The following is an 18,430-nucleotide window of genomic DNA, read 5'->3' as shown; positions in this document are numbered from 1 at the left end:
TATATAAAAAAAAAGGGGATCTACCTACAGCACCAGAGAGTTTCAAACTTAAAAACAACGGGTTATGGTCACTCTCTGGACGGTCCACAACTACCATGTCTATTACATGGGGCCAGTACTCCATTTTTACCAGAATGTAGTCAATTCTACTTTTACTGACCCCGTTGTCAAAAGTAGAATGGCCAGTTTTATCAGACTCCGTACGACCATTAGTCGCTCTCATACCCCAATCCAAGCATAGTCTCAGCCAGTGCAAAGCAGCCTCAGTGCTCCTATTGGTACCATTTATTTAGCGCTTGGACGCCCCTGGGCAGCAATCGCGCTTTATAAATTCACTTTTCATTTCATTCATTTTATTTCATTTCATTCAGTGACAAGTTTGGGATGTTCCACGTGGCGTCTTCCTCCCCACCCAAGCCCTCGTCCTCAATCTTCTGGGGTTCAAAAGTACAGTTTAGGTCCCCTGCTATAAGTATAACATTTTCTCTCCCAATCGACTCTAGGTAAGAGTCCAAATCATCTAAAATCGCCGGGCATTTAACACCAGGGAGGCCACGTGCGTAGATATTAATTATAATAATGTTCTGCTGGTTTTCCATACACAACTTGATCCCCAAAATATCGGGGTTATTTACAGGGATTTCCATCGATCTACAATTGATGGACTGCCTTACCTGAGGCTCTACCCTTATTACCCTTTGTAGCCGGTTTGTAAAAATTCGGATAACCTACCTGAAAAATTGGTTCAGGGGCCCAGCTCTCTTGAAATACTAGGACATCAAATGAATCAACAAAGACTCCCCAATCATCTGAAGATAGTTTCCCTTTGAGCCCTGCAATGTGCCATGAAGCTAATTTCACTGAATCCGCATGAGAGGGGACCGCATGATCTAAAACCATCAACCCGTGAGTTGAAACCCCCTTTACACTGGGTACAAGATCATCATGTATATACCCTTTTGGGGCTCTCCCGTTCGCCACTTCCATGTTTGGAGACCCCCCCTCTTGTCTAACTAGACTTATGATGCTACATGGGTCCACTACCCCTCTTCCAAAATCAATGGGGTGGCTCTCTCCACTAGATGCAGGAGAGAGTCAATCATTACTCTCCAGTCCAGAAAGAGCTTCAAAACGATTATACAGATGAGGGATGGATGGGGAATAGATATTCCTTTCAACAGGAACTCCCCCAAAAGGTCTATTACTCATTGGGGGATTAACAAAGGGGACAATATGTCTTTTGGGATAGAAGTAACTAAGACCCAATGACTGTACATCCCCCACCCTCCCATATCTGGCTTCCCTACATATGAAATTCACCACAAGTGGGTCACTGAAATTAAGAATTATACAATCACCTTCCAAATCTTTCGGACAGGGTCCCACCCATTCTACCCGCCTAACGCTCAATATCTCTGGGGCAAAGGATGGATGGAGGGGTCTGTTTTTATTTAACCAAAAAACTACTTTGTTTCTGCGGTCCCCATACGATTCCATTTTATCATCTTTAATGGGTGCAACACCTGTTAAAACAATCGTAAGAGGAGAAGCCTCAGATGGTAGATTGATGTATGGCAGCTCCCGTCTGAGGTCTTTCCTGGGTTGGACTTGTATATTTCTACCTTGTCTCCCCATAGCTCTAGGGTTTGATTTATTCAAAGCAGTCAAATGAGTAGAGCCCCTAGCAATGATAAAGGGTTGGGCAACAATGGGAGTTCTAACATTATGCCTTGCATCCACTATCTTCGTGCTCCCACCCCTAGATGTTTCCTTAACCGGATTGGGTATTCTTGATTGGGTGTTAGGTTGCTTGGTGGGGGCCTGTGGGGGTCGCTTAGTTGTGCCAGCGGCATCCAATGGATTAGGTATACTAACTAAGATAGGTGGAATTGGATGATCGTGAACTATCTTTTTCAGAAGCCCTGAGTTCTCTAAAACCAAGTTTTCCAGAAGGTCGAGCTTTGTATTCATGAGTCTAGTACGTTCAAGAAGTGGAGGCATAAGTGTTTTAACCAACAATTCAATTTTTCTTAAAAGACCATCATCATCATTACTAGAACTCTCAGTATTATTAGCCTGGTTTGTCAGTGGTAATTGGGAAGGGAATAAAGGGCTAGTTATTATCGTGGGAAGTTGTGAACTAACATTTGTTATAGGAGTATGGATTGACTGGAGATTACTGTTTGGTTTGGCTATTTTGGGAGTACCCCCCATCTGGGGGCTCTTACTTCTCTTCCTCCTGGAGGTAATATTCCGTTGAGATTCTCTAGCAAAAGGGTCGGGAGGGTCTGAGCTCACATTTAATAAACTTTCTCCACTACAGCTACCTGTGGAATCACTAATTTCGGATCCACTTTCAATTAAAAAGCCAGTCGCCCTAGTTATAAAAGCGTCAAGGGGGCCAGTTACTACCCCACCACCCGTTTGTATATGTACAACTCTTTCTTTCCCTGAACATAAGGGCATGATTCTCTGGGGGATTAACGACAGAGTAGGGGAATGAAGGAATATAGTTAGGGTGTCGGATGAAGCCGAATGTAACAATATCAATTTTAGCCCCAACAAACACAAGCAGTTTAAACAATACAAAACAAACACAAGAGGGGTGCCCCAACCCGACCTCGGACGGCCTCAGACGGCCCGCCCTTTGCCCGGGCTGGGCCCCGCGCGTGTCCCGCGATGCGCGTGAGGAACTCAGTTAAATACAGAAGAGGAGGCGGGGCACGCCCGGGAAGAGGCACCAGCTGCGGATGGAAGGTGGAATGCTGGTCCTCGCAGTCCCGGGCGCCCGCACAGACTCCTCGTAGTCAGGAAATATTATTCACAGCCTCCAAATTAATGTCAACAGGATTTAAAAATGATCACCAGGCAGGGCAAGAAAATGCCAGTCACCAGGCAGGGCAGGAGAACGCCGAAGTTCAAAATCCTACTGCGAGCGGCACCCCACTCAGGCAATGATACTAAAGTATGTGTCATGCAGGGTTCATATTCCTGCCTTGAAATTCAATATTTACAGTAAATTGTAACTTGGTGGTAAGCATTTTGCTGTTACTTGCATGATATGTGTTCTGCTACCTTAATTTTTAACTGCTTTTGGTGATACTTTACCTCAGTGGTAGTGCGTAATAGCAATATCACTGTTTTTATTTTGTTTGAATTTTTGTTATTAGTTTTATATTTAACAATAACAATACATGTTTCAATCCACCTCCACTGTTAGTGATATTAGAGAATATTGATTGATACGGAACTCAAAGAGGTTATAAGCATTTTAAACAGCTTGTGTTGACATAATATGTTCTAGCCAGAAGCTACATATATCTATTACACAACGTTTCTAATCTTCTTGGCCACTGCTATTTAGAACTGTGTTAGTGGAGGTAATGTGTAGTAGTGGAAATATTTGGCAGATGAGCAAAGTTCCTGGGCAAGGGTAAGTGTACACTTGAGGTTGCTAAAGCTTTGTTAAGTGGGTGGTTTGTGCCAGGTCCAATGTCCTGATCAGGGATGATATTTGGCGATAACAGAATGATGGGGGGGAGGCGTCCCTCGCTTGGCTTGCACAGCGTTGCTTTTGTACAGAGTGAAGGTTGAGGTGGTGTCGAATGTAGGACGGCGAATAGGGGATCAACTGGTTACCCAGTAGTGATGCCTCTAAAGTGCCTAAGCCACCCAGGGGTCTCGAATGGCAATGATTTTTTAACCCTAACAGCAATGGTGTTGTCGCCATGGCTTAAGGAAAGCACATCTAGAGAGGAAGGGTGTCATCCTTGATACCTTTCTGGGCAACTATCAGAAGTGTGTACCAGTTATGTGACAGAGGGCGCTTCCTTTGGTACCTTTCCTCTTCCTGATGTATAGCTTGGCTTTCAGCTTCCATCTTTGTCACAACGGAGAGTTGTCAACTAGGGCACTGTTGAGGTATGCTGGCCTTCTAATGTAGGGTTACCTGCCTCTCCGCGAGCAGCATTGCCAAATCTAAGAAATGAGCACCAAGCTTAGTTATCTTCAATCGCTTACATAGCTCAGCGGCCCCAGATGTATAATGTAACGTTTCCCACAACGACTCCTAGAAGGGTGGTGACCTCTGTCCAGAACTGTCCAAGGGAGTGGCATGACCACAGCATATGTTGTAAATCCACTCAAAATCGGTGATGCCAACACAGTTTTCCATTTCTTGACATTGTGGCTGGATATGCCAAGAGCCAATCCCACTCTTTGTCACTAAGAGCCCTACCTTTCCTTTTTCATGTATTCGTGTTTGGGGGGCCTGAGAGAGCTCCATGAGTCCCGTATCCAGCCAGCTGACAAGCCATCTCATGTATAAGGGGCTCTTTCACAGCAGTGTGCCAGTCCCAAAAAAGCATGCAAGACAATTCATTGAATGCTAAGAATCGACCCTTGGGAATCTCGTATTGGTCAACAAACTCCTGGAATGGTAGTAGGAGTCTGCCCTGAAACAGGTCGCCCATGGTTTTGAGCCAAGTCGAGCTGCATCATTTCAATTGTGTCCCTGTGAGGAATTGCTTCAGCGTAAGGGTGTGTAGGGAAGTAAGACGTCTGTTTCTCTCGAAGCAATACCTTTAGACTGTCAGAAGGTGGGGCAAGTCTTTCCGGAGCATAGCATAGAAGAAGACAAACTGCAAAAGCGCCTCCTTTGACATCGGAGCCTGTTTGGCGGCTGCATTGCTCTAATATAATTCAGACAGTCAGAGGCGTATCCATTGTATTTGGGAGGCCATGTAATAATGTTTGAAATTGGGCAATTCCAGCCCTCCTTGAGCAATAGGACCGAACATTTTTGCAAGAACCACTTCACAGTGGCCAGCTCCCCAAATGAGGTCTCTAAGTAATGTGATCAACATATTAAAAAACTAAATGGGGAGATTGGTGAACTAATGTAAGTGGTTGGGCAGCATGATCATTTTTGACAGACTGACCCTTGCAATGACCGATTCGGTGAGGATCCTACAAAAAGCAACCAGGTTTCCCAGTGATGTTGCTGCACTTGTTATGGTGCTTTTTAGTAGCTCGCATTAATCATTGTGGATTTATATCTCAAGATACCCGAACATTGTGGGTTGCAATCTAAGGAAGTTATCTCACAGTCGTCCATTTCTTGGGCAGAAGGCAAAAGGGTAAAACGCAAGATTTTTGGCAGTTGACTTTTTACCGGATGCTCAGTGAAAGGCATGCATGCGCTTGCAGTGCTTGAGTGGTCTGCCGCCAAGTCCCAGATTCAATTATATATCATCGCATATAGTGAGACTGAGTGGGTTCTATCGCATAATGGAACAGTCGCTCTTCTGTGGTGTAAGCAAAGAGCAATTGGCAGCTTTGCTAGAGAGAAATTAATAGGGGATGGGTGTAACCCTGCCTATCGCCATAGTGTATTCCAATTTAGTGGGGATTTGGATTCCTCACTAAGGGATCTGTATAACGCAGCATGATCATGTGTAGCATGTAGGTCTCTAAGCCTGTTATTAGAATTTCAATTAAAAATATAGTTCCACTCTATTTTTTTAAAAATACTTTTTATTGTTGCATTGAAAGTATCACAAATGAAAAAATGAGCACACAGACTGGCTTCAACATTCAGCCCTGTCTGTCATTTACGCAACTTTTTCTTTTTTAGTGTCCCTATATTCCACATGTGTCAACAAAATGCGTGGATCTTAATATAGTTCCACTCTAGAGAGTCGAATGCCTTCTGCAGGTCCAAGACCATCCACGCAGCTCTGGGTTATCAGTTCATCCAGCTACTGACATTGGTCAGGGGAAATCAGTTTTAGTGGTATGTCACCTAGCAGGGCTGCAAGGTCTGTTACAGAGGAATGATGAGGTGGTTGTTTGTAGCAGGCCTGGTAGTGGTGCAGGAAAGAGTGGTGAATTTCTGGCCGCATGTGCACCTGTATGTTTTGCTCATTTGAAAAGGAATGAATACAGCTATGGGGGTCCAATTGTTGTTTAGCCCGCCCAACAGCACTTGGTTCATCACAGCCAGTGTGGGTGCATCCCATGGGTGCCGCATAGGTTACATAGCATAGCCATTTGAGTAGTGCAGCGTGTCTGGGGTTGAAAGTTTGCCAGTCGAGAAATAGCCTCTTGTTCGAGATAAAACGGGGAGCTCTCCACCTCACCGAGCTCCATCTGTAGCGTTCTGCTAGTACACACTACAGCACAAATTGCAATACCACTGTTGGTAATCATGGGCAAATATTATTCTCTGAGCTGCCGTATTGTCCAGTCATTTTTATGTACTGACTGACCATGTCCTTTTGGTGTTCATGCCTTTATAGGGGAGGAAATGTAGACTAGAGGTTAACTTTCTAACACTCTGTCCAGGAGCCCTGGCTTTTAATACAGTCTTCTGTAAGCAACCATACAGTCCTCAGCACAACTAACATAAACCACCACCCACTGACCAGGTGCCCAATCTGCCACAATCAAGCATACTTAGAAAAAGTCTAATGTGGAGGAATGGAGCACAATATAAAGATCTTGACACACTTGATTAAATCAAAGAAGATGCCTTCCCCGACTTCTTGATATCCAAACATATAGCACAACGTGTAACAACCTGACCAATCATATTTATCGTCATTTCAAAGAAGGTGTTCCGAGCTGTACTAGCCACCCTGCCACTCTAACCTTTTCTTAGTGAGCTGCAGGCTAGGGATTGATTTCATAATGAAATAGGCTGCCATGACAGATACATGTTCCCATTCTAGTTGTGGCCGGTTTCAGTGCTAGGCTAGTCTTAATACTTTTGCAAGGGTTGATTGCAGAAATTGAAGGTTTTCCACTGAAATAAACTGAATTAATGGAAGCTACCAAAGTGAGCACTCTTAAGTTTTCAATAGAGACACCAGGGACGTAAAAGTCCACTACTAAGGGCCAGATGTAGGTCGCCAATTACCGGTCGGTAACGGCCGATTTCGGCCGTTACCGACCGGTAATTGGTTTTCGAGATGTAGGGGCCATTATTTCACAGATTCAGTAAATTTACCGAAACGGTAATTTACCGATTCTGTAAAATACCGAATCGGTAATTTTACCGATTCGGTAAAACCCAGATGTAAGTAGCACTGTTTACAGTGCTACAGGCCTTCAGAATTCGGTATTTTACCACCCAATCCAATTGGGTGGTAAAATACCGAATTCAGGTGTGCATGCACATCTGTGCATGCACACCTGTGCCATGTGACACACAGACATGCCCTTAGGGCATGTCTGTGTGCCACATGGTACACATGCCTGTATTTGGGGTGCCAGAGGGTGTCAAAGTGACACCCCCTGCACTCTTGCTGGAATCGGTATTTACCAATTCTGTAAATACCGATTCGGTAATGCCGATTGATTCCTATGGGCTTCAATGCCTATAGGAATCAATGGGCATTACAGAATCGGTATTTACAGAATCGGTAAATACCGAATCTTAACGATTCGGTATTTACCAATTCTGAAATACCTACACCCCCCCCTTCTATTTTACCACTTCTTAAATACCGAATCGGTATGATTCGGTAATTAAGAAGCGGTAAAATAAAATTACCTACATCTGGCCCTTTGTAAGTAAACAGATACAACCTATTATTTATAATAGAATACAATAGAATGAACTTGAATTAACATATGTATTACCCAAGTGCAAAGGTCACATTCCATGTTATTACTACAGCGTAACTTGAGTAATGGCTCCTCTCCTCCAAAAACACTCAACAATGCTAATAAATGACATATCACACTCTAAACATCTACATACATACCATATTTGAAACACAACTTACATCACCTTTAAGGAAGGCTTAACAGGCTTGTTAATGCATCATCACCTCACTCATTGACTGACCTCACCCAGAAACAATTGTTTGTGGCTGCACAGGCTTACACTCTGTAAATAGGAACATTACATGCCCATCATAATTTCCACTCTTTCTTATATTGTTTTAACTGCATTGGCTCTGTAGAAGTAGCAGTGATATACTTTTCTATTGACCAATATTCTGCTGTGCTTCAGAGTCTGTTGTTTTAATAAGTTTTACTTTTCAAATCTCTGAAAATATATCATCTGTGGACTGTGGTAACTGAGAACTTGCCATCAAATAAAAAGCTTAATCGCCCTGTAGGTATTGTCTCGTCCACGTTGCAAACAAACGCTAAGAGCACAACATCAAACCTTTGACTGTACTGCTGGCAACAAAAATCAAAGTTGCCTCAAAGCTGGTAAAACTACAAAAATATTTTATTTGGTATTAATCAACAGTGACAAATGGTCAAGTATAAAAAATATAAAGAGCAGGCAGCAATTCATCTCCTGCCAACATTTCGACCATGTCCCTTGACGTTGTCAACAATAAATGTTTACTTTGAATCCTTGTATTTAAACAGACATAGATACCCAGCCAATGAAAAGTAAGAGATCAAGAAAGAGTAGGATGTTATACTAAAGATGTGTTTTGGGACATTGCGTCCTCATATTAGCTATTAAACCCTATAGTGATGATAGAAATAGGGATTTTAGGCAAAATGAGAAATTAGGTAACTGAGGAGTAGGAGACAGCATCCAATTGCAAGAGATGCCAGCAAAATGGAACTTCACTGATTCAGATATTTCAAGTTTGTTGAAATGATTTCAAGAAGTCCCTTTGTACTCTCACATTTTTGTAATTTACTGTGAAGCATGTCCCTTCGCTCTAATTGTTCCATTGTGTGAGATTGCGAGTCGGGTGGACTTTGTTGTGAGTGCCTGTGTTTCTTGGGTAATCCATGTAATGGTATCTATATTGTGAATGCATGCAGCCTTGCCAAGTGCCAGGCCTCTGGAGTAAAAATAACACATTTTGCCAGAGTGCTTGTACTACCGCACGGTCTATAATTGGTCACGCATTTCAGCCCATCGCTGCTCGTAGCATGTTTCTTAAGGGTTTCATTCCCTCTTGTCCGTCTTCCTGTCCCATTCCTTACGAATGAGCAGTTGGCCTGCTCCACAGAAACTATCACCTAGCTGAGGTCAAAATACTTTCCCTCATATGGCAGTGCCTACCCAGCATGCATAAAGGGGGAAGCACATCACTAGATCATCCTGAGTATACTAAAGAAACAAAAAAAAAAGAGAAACAAAATAACAATTACCATAAACAGAAACCAGGGAGGGAGGGATGGGCTCAGGAATGGAATGGAAAGACCAGGACTCAGGGTAATGAAGATTACTGGTGAGTAACCAGGCATTCTTTGCTTTAATGCTACTGCAGATGAGATTTTTTCCAGCGGCAGCCCATAGATAGTTAACAATAATCCTGGCAGGCACTCATCCTGAGAAATCACAGTCCAGTACTTCATTTGCTTTGTAAAACTCTTCACCACTCACAGGGCTGCACCACACCCCTCCCAAGAGAGCACCATGTGTAGGCGAGGTGCTGCTATGGTGCGCCAAAGGGCAAAGGTGCTCTTTGACCCAAATGCTATCTGAGGGTCCTGGCTGGGTCAGCCAGGGAAGTGGGAACCCTCTTACAAGAGGTATGCTCCAGCGTGACACAGGTGAGCAAGCCCTGCTGCATCCAGTCCAATACAGACTTGGTAATTTGTGAACCAGCACACAGGCCAGAAAAATATCTACTTGAACCAGTGCAGGGCCGGCTTTAGCGCTGTTGAAGCCTGGAGCAGCAATCACTTTTGGTGCCCCCGCGTCCCATGACTGCCTCCTCGGATTCTCTCACTACCACCTGCAAAAGTGCCCCTTGTCTTCCTATCATAAGATATTGCTAAGCACAGTGCCCCCCTGAGGTCACAGCGACCCCCTCCACAGGTCAGCACCCAGTGCAGCTGCACCTGTCGCACTGCCCTAAAGCCGGCCCTGGACCAGTGAGCGGAATGTGGGTGTCAGAACGAGTGTTCAAAATTGTATAACAAGCAGTAAATGGGATATGTATGCAGTGAGTGCATGGGGTATAGATTCCATTGACTCAGTTTTGTTTAACTAAAGTTATGAAATAAGCTCTGTTTCTGCAGAATCTTAAAGTTAATGAGCACGCTCACAGGAGCATGAAGGGTGAGAGGTGAGGAGCACAACTTTAAGAGGCTGAAGGGATATTCACTGAAGAATCTTGAACCGAGTGAGTGCTGCAGCAAACTGAAGCGAGGCAATCTGTGCCGAAAGAGGGAATGCTAAAGGACTTGAGAAGGATGGGGCACGGAAGAGGCGTGGGTGGAGGGAATCCTGCAGCAAGCTGTCAGAGAGCCTGTTATATCACCTTGGAAGGAGACAGAGCTAGCAGTCGCTGTGGAGTGCTGGTAGGGACGTCCTGGTGATGAGAGAAGCTGTGACCAAGTTTCATGCACAAGTAACGCATCCTATCCAGGTGTATTTGCGTTATTTATTTGATACCTATAGTGCTTTTATTGGTTATAGATTCAGGACTGCAGATATCAGGATATATATTCAGGATTGGATCCTCGCAGGCATCGTTTTTCTGGATTGTGACAACACTTCCTGCTGCTATAACAGATTATCTGTGTTCTAGTCAATATTGAAATGAAGTGTCACGTGCCACTTGAAGTGTCACACATAGGAACAATCAAAACATGGAAATGTCATACATAAGAAGGCTGAAAACTTGGCAGCTCAATGCATAGTATAACCATGAATTTAAATAAGTTTTGTTTCACTAAATGCAGTAGTTGGTTCATGCATTACGAGGTGGTAGGTTTTTAAGGGATGTGTGTAACAGATGCCAGACCAGCCCCAGACTTTCTTTATTGAACTGCATACAAAATCTCGCCTTGTCCTCAGATATTCAGTAACCCGTGGATTTTTATCTTATATACGTTTTCATGGTCATTTTTGCATTTTTCCCAAATGCACTCTTATTTAAAATGCTTTGAGGGGTGCTCGTGTCATGAGAAATAAATTATTCGATTTTTATTTAACACTGTTATTTTATAGTTATTGATTAGTACCCAAACTCAGTTTTAGTAGTTTTGCATGACTATTTACTAAAACATACTAAATAATTACTCCCACTAGGGCACAAAAGAAAGTAAATATTTACTAAAAAGATCAAGACATGATTTAACTAAATTAAACTTAAACAGATGGATAAGTGTCTGCTTTAAAAACACAAAAGGTCAGAAGTAAACACAAAATGAGTAATTCCAAACCAATCAATCAATTGGGGATTTGTAGAGCGCTGCTTATCACCCCTGGGGGGATCCAGGCGCTTGGTGTGGGGGAGAGGATGTTGGTGCTGAGATGAGTTAGTTAAAGAGCCAGGTCTTTGGGTCCTTCCCGAACTCCTGCAGGGTGGGGGAATATGGAGGTGGTTGGCATCCAGGACTTGGCTGCCAGGGGTGAGAAAGCACCACCCCTGCTATTGAGGATGCAGGGGGTATGGGCCATGAAGATGGATGAGAAACGAAGTAAGCAGGTAGGTTGGTGGAAATTCACCGTGTGGTCGAGGTGGGCTCTGTTGCGAAGGGCTCTGTAGGCATTGGTGAACAGTTTGAACTAGCATTGTTTGCTGAGAGAGAGCCAGTGTAGGGCTTTGAGGTGGGATAGATGTGGGTGGGCCTCAAGAGGGTGAGGATGTGCCTGGCTGCTGCGTTTTGGATGGTCAAGAGTCTGTAGCAGTTGAGCGGTGATTCCCACATAGAGCGAGTTGCCGTAGTTCAGGTGGCTGGTAATGAAGGCTAGGTGACGGTGCTTCTGATTTCGAAGGGGAGCCATTTGAAGATTTTTCTGACTGAGCGCAGGATGAGAAAGCAAGAAGATGATGCAATAATGTGAAAACGTATGCAGGGGCGCTAGGACTTGCGGAGAAAAGAGAATCGGGGAGGCAAAAAGCAGAAGGGGAGGATCGCAGACCGAGGAGTTAGTTAAGGGGTGTAATAGGAGCAGGACGACAATTACAGAATAAAGCTCCTATTCATAAATGTGAATTGGGTTGTTGTCATCTGTTCGGAACAACACTACAACTGGCGATGAGGGCTTTGGAACCCTGCTGCCTACCCTCGTTCAGACGGCACAGTGAAATCGGGAGCGAAACTAAGTTCATGCTCGCTCTCCCGACGCACCTGTAGCTGTGCTGCGGCCCGACACGGGTGCACGTACCTGCTGTCCTGGAGCTGTGCCGGTGCTGAGCCGTGACCCGGGAGCCTACCCCAGTCGCGCTGGAATGCGGATGTGTTCTTTACCCCCTGTGCTGAAGCGCCACCAGGAGCCCCCCCCCGGGGGGCGTGCACCTGCTGTGCTGTGGTGCCTTTTGCTGCCCTGGAGGCCAGTTTTCCTCATCAGGTCTCGTTGGTGCTTTCTTGATTATGGGGCATTGCGCACTGTGAGTGCAGCAGCATGCTATTGCCTGAGCAGCCTGCTTCCTGCCGCTGCCTTGCTGACTGTGATTTAGGCCTTGCCCTCTCGTGAGGAGTCTTGAGGTCAGGCGGGTCCTCCAATCACCTGCCAGGATTTGCGGACGGGCATCTTGAAGTCAGGTATTTTATAAAACGAATAAATAAAACAAAATAAATAAATAAATAAATCGACAAAAGTGAGGAAACAATGGAAATCAGTCATACATCTATCCTCCACATACATCTATTGTCAACAGAATTCTCACCAAGTAACTATCAGCTGTGGGTACAGGCAATAAACATGTCTAATTCGCCAACATCGGAACACCACCCTGAATCTCGGAGCAGAGGAGCCCGGTCAGGTCCCCTAGGTCATCGTCACAGATAGGAGGACACAGACTGGCCATCTTAGGGGTGCCTTTTCTGTGCCTGCCGGAACCCCTGGCTCTCATATCTGGTGGAAGTATGGGTCTTTGCTGGCAAGAATGGCTGGATGACTGTGAGGACTTCTTGAACGGCTGGCAAGTTTCTGACGAAGATCAACAACTCATTGCACTACGCAATTTAATTGGAAATGATGTTGGCCAGATTATTAAGGAACTCCCGGCAGATGTCGCGTCTTCCTATCCCAATGTGCGTGAAGCACTTAACTGATAATTTCTTCACAAAAGAAACATCGATTATGAACGCTACACCTTCAATTTGGCATCCCAGGAGAAAGATGAATCCATGGGAGAATTAATTTTGCGTCTCAAACGGCTAGCACGTTACTGTGCGTTCGACTCCTTCAAGACCGAAGATGCTCTTCGCTTGCGAATCATAGAAGGATGTCAATCAGAGTCCTTGCGCAGACGTTTTTTAAAGAAAATTTACTTCCTTAATGAAATTGAAGAAATGACCAGAATCAAGGATCAGGCAGAAGAACATGCAAAAAAAATGGAAGCTCGGAAAGTTGAAAAATTGATTTCCGGCTCCAATCCCGTCCTTGGACAGACCCATCTGTGCAAGTCAAAGACCACTGAGGTCCAAGGATTATCCTTCACGCCCAAGTCATCGTCACAGTTCCAGCCAGACTAATAAGAGGCAAGAGCGCCAACTTAAATGTTATTGCTGTGGCCAAAACTTTCCTCACACTGAGGCGTGTCCTGCATTAGTTCAAAGATGTAGGAAGTGTGGCGGGGACAATTATTTTGAGAAAGTATGCAGAGCGCCACACAAAGACACTCACAGACAGTCGAGACACTCCAACTCTCGCCATCATGCCAAGGCGGTATGGGACTGCAGGGACACCTCTACCAGCTAGTCATGATCAAATCTTTGTTCTCATGTCACCTACAGGTCATGACGCTTAGAATCTCAGGAGTCGAGGTCACTCTCGCCCGTGTTGCAAGACAGTGAAGAATATGTCTGCGGATCCTGATAGACTAAAGAAATACCCGCAACTACATCTTCAAATGGGCAAACACCTGGCCAATTTTGTTCTGGACAGTGGAGCATCGCTCAACCACATTTCGGTCACGGATTACAACAAAATGAATCCACAACACCACTTGCACAAAGCTGCTGTGCGAGTCTACACATGGATGTCAAAAGAATCTCTTCCTTGTCTAGGACAATTTCAGACTAATCTCACATACAAAGATAGAACCATTCTGGCTCGCATCCATGTTTTTGAAGGACCTGAAGTTGACTGTCTCCTTAGCCTTCCACTGCGGGAACGGCTTCAACTAGTGGAAATACTGCATCGAGTAGACGATGAACCAGACATAATCCAAAACTATTCACAGGGCTTGGGAAGATGGCTCACTTTCAGGTAAGCGTGCACATCAAAGTACGTATGACACCCATAGCCCAGCATCACAGAAGAATACCTTTCCATCTTCAACAGGCTGTGAAGGAGGAGCTGCAAGATCTTCTCCGGGCTGACATTATTGAGAGAACTTCCCTGGGTGTTGCCAGTGGTCGCAGTACCTAACAAGGATCAGACAGCAAAGTACGTCTATGTGTCGACATGAGAACACCAAATACAGCCATGTAAAGTGAGAGGCACCATGGACCTCACATCAGCAACATGATTATGTCATTGAATGGGGCACAAATATTCTCCAAACTAGATTTGAAAAAGGGCTATCACCAACTTTAACTTCATGAAAAATCGAGATACATCGCCACTTTCTCGACTCATCAAGGCCTGTTTAGATACAAACGTCTCAGCTTCGGAATTTCTTCTGCGGCTGAAATCTTCCAAGAAGAGATCAGAAGGGTCATTCACCACATTCCCAAAACTGTTAACTACAGTAATGACATTCTCGTGTATGGAACAACAGTACAAGAACATGATAAGGCATTAGACCGCTCTCCTGGAAGCAAACTTAACACTCAATAAAGATAAATGCGAATTCCACAAATCAACATTGAAGTTCTGTGGACACATCTTCTCAGGCACAGGTATGAAACCAGATCCTGACAAAATTGCAGCTTTGAATGATACTCTTCGACCTCGAGATGCTGGGGTTTTGTGCTAATTTCTAGGAATAGCAAGCTATTGCGCATGTTACATCAAGCATTTTGCCACTCTTAGCTATCAATTGCGAAAACTAACCAAACAAGGTCACACATTCCAATGGACAAACAGATGCAATCAAGCCTTTCACTCAATCAAAGCAGCTGTGGAATCAGCCAATAACCTGGCTTATTTCAACCCTCGTCGTAAAACTGAAATCACTGTGGATGCCAGCCCTGTGGGCCTTGGAGCTATATTGGCTCATAATGACAAAGATGGTGATCAATGTCACATCGTAGAACATGCCAGCTGTAGCTTAACTGACACTGAGAAAGCATACTCCCAGCCCGAGAAGGAAAGCCTGGCAGTGGTCTCGGCTTGTGAGCACTTTCACACACTCATTTATCGGAAACACTTTACGCTCATCACAGACCATCAGGCTTTGATAACGATTTGTGGAAATCCCTGGGGCAAAATGCCACCCAGAATACAGCGCTGGGCTATCCGTCTTCAAGAATACACATACACATTTGTCCATAAACTGGGAAAAGCAGAAAATCCAGCTGATTACATGTTTTAACATCCTAAGACATCCTCCATATCAAACTTGTCGCTAGCGGAGGAGTACATACACTTTGTTGCAGCTCAAGCAAAACCACCTGCAGTTCCTTGTGAAGCCATTCTTGAGGCCACCGCTGTGGATGCCACACTGCAAGATGTGAAACATCGAGTCCAGACGAACAGCTGGAGACATCTAGAAGAGTCCGGACATAACAAGCATATTGATAGCCATGAACTGACCTCTTTTCGACACGTAAAGGATGAATTGTCCATTACTTCAGACGGTCTCCAACTAAGAGACAAAAGGATTATCATTCCAAAGCAGCTGCATCAAGGTGTCATCAACCTGGCACATGAAGGGCATCAAGGTGTCGCAGCCACCAAGAGAGCGTTGCGCGAACAGGTCTGGTTCCCGTCTCTTGATCAGTTGGTTGAATCCACACTGAAAGACTGTCCTCAGTATAAATTAGTTAGTTGAGAAGAGCCACCTTCACCTCTACAAATGTCAGAACTACCGGAGGGTGTCTGGCAATATGTCACAGTAGTCTTTTTCGGCCCGTTGCAGTAAAGCAAATACATTCTTGTCATAATGGATGAATATTTCTGCTTCCCAATTGCTCACCTCATATTGTCAACCAAAGCAGCCACCACCATACCTGTGTTGGATGAAGTCTTCGCAGCATGGGGTATACCAAAAGTGGTAAAAACAGACAATGGTCCCCATTCAGTGGACAAGAGTTTGCTGCATTTGCCAACCATCTCAACTTTAAACATCGGAAGATCACTCCCCTGTGGGCACAAGCCAAAGGGATGTTATAAAATTTGTATGGCTATGTTGAAAAAGGCCATACAGCAAGCGGAATTGTCAAGGCGAGATATCCAAACGGACCTAAATGAAGTGTTTCGAGCATATCGAACTACACCACACAATACCACAGATAGATGCCCAGCAACTTTGATGTTGGGACGTACAGTACGCACAAGAATACCGACATGGGAATACTCAACTCAGTGTACTCGTCAGGTCTCAGATCATGAAGAGTTAGCAGCAAGAGACAGATTCAAGAAAGCATAGATGAAGGAATATGCGGACAGTCATCGGAAAGATAAACCTTCCCCCATCCTCGCCCATTGCTAGTAACAAAACAAAAAGGAACTATGATCACAGCCAGCTCAGATGACAAGAGAATAACAAGGAATATGTCACATTTTCATAGATGCACAACAACCACAAGAGAGACATTGGCTGCACCAGAAAGTGCAATAAAGGAGGACACTCACGTGATGGGAAGTGAGAATCAGATTCCCATCTCTTCTGGTGAGACGGAGCAATCTACTCAAGAGGTAGCTCACCAGCCACAGCACATCCATCGAAGACCTACCCGCCTCATTTAAGAACTGTAACTATGTTCGTTTTGTTCGTTGATTTGATCTGTGGTAAATGTACCAGTTGAATTAAGTTGTGTAAGAAGGGGGAGATGTAATACTGTGAAAATGTATGCAGGGGCGCTAGTGTCTCAGTGCTGTGATTTGAGCGACATCTGGATTGGGAAGGTCTAGCAGGGTGTTCTTCTCCAGGAAGGTGGTGAGTTGTAGGTGTATTGCTTTCGCTAGCACTTTCGCTGGAAAAGGCGGCAGGGAGATAGGGCGGTAGTTTTCTTTTTGGTCTTTAGGGTCTGAGGTGTTTTTTTCAGGAGAGATTTGGTTTTGGCGTGTTTCCATCCTTCATGGAAACAGGCAGATGTGATGGAAGCACTGATCATTTTGGAGAGTTCTTTGCCTATGGTTCTTTGTTCTAAGTTGAACATTTGCAGAGGCAAGAGTCTTCTGGGGCTACTGAGTAGATGGAGCCCATGATGGCAGCAGTTGTGTTCACGGAGAGAGGTTCCCATGTATTGAGGATTTTTCCTGGGGTTCAGGATTGCTGAAAAGCCTGTTGAGTACAGTTATTGGGGTTTTGGGTTTAAAGTTTGCGTTGATGGTGGCACTTTTGGTGTAGACGAAGTTAGCAAGGGTGTTGCAGAGCTTCAGTGAGGGGGTGACAGTGTTCTCTGTGGCTGTAGGGTTGGAGAACTGCTTGTTGGTGTAGAATAGTTCTTTGCTGTGGTTTGAGCTGTTGTCCAGGTGAAGAGCTAAGGCATTTGTTTTAGCAGTTTTGATCTCATGGTGGTAACTGTTGAGGGCTAGTTCGAAGTTGTTGTAGTCCATCTTTTTTTGCTGGTGTGCCTATTCCTCCCAAGTCTCTTACAGGAACATTTGTGGGATATGAGCTCTGGTGTCAACCAACCGTTGTGATTGGAGGATCTGCTGGTGTTGGGCTTAAGGAGGGTTACTTTGTCTGCACATGTGTTGATCCATGTGTTGAAATTTCTTACTGCTGTCTTGAGGTTGGTGGTGGCGTTGGGGGCGAGGTTATGAGGGAGTTGGTCAAGAGGTCTTCTGAAAAACGATAAATAAGAAAACAATAACTAACTAAACCATTATAAATCTGGATAGAATGGAACATAAATTAATTATATACAGTTAAATAATGATGTTCAATCACAAAACCGTTATCTCAAAATGATGCTGGGGAAAAATAAGTTATTCATTTTCACATCATTTTACCAAAGATGTCCATAAATAAATAGGCATTAGGTAGGGGTAAGCAGAGTTTAAAAAAATCATTGAATATATATTTTGCTATTTTCTGTGTGATCAGCTGTTGATACATAGCTTGGTCCAATGAAAACCTAATATAATACTGGAATTTGTAAATGGGACTATTAGTAAACTTCAAGTTTGGGTTATCTTGCAGATACTAAAGGTTTTACTGAATATGCAGCTAGACCTTGGCACAGCCAGTCAGGATTAGGGTATTCTCAAGTGTGGCTCATGCACAATTCTCCCAGCATCTTGATCATTGATAGTTGTAATGGGTGTGTGGATGTACCACACCGAACAGATGCAAGGTGGTTTATGAAAGTGAGTGGCGGGGGTGGGGGTCCAGAAAAATGAAAAAAAAAAAACATTGCAGCTTTC

This window comes from Lissotriton helveticus, chromosome 5_1 (assembly GCF_964261635.1).
Source record: "Lissotriton helveticus chromosome 5_1, aLisHel1.1, whole genome shotgun sequence".
Taxonomy (NCBI): Eukaryota; Metazoa; Chordata; class Amphibia; order Caudata; family Salamandridae; genus Lissotriton; species Lissotriton helveticus.
Note: the sequence above shows the minus strand (reverse complement) of the source record.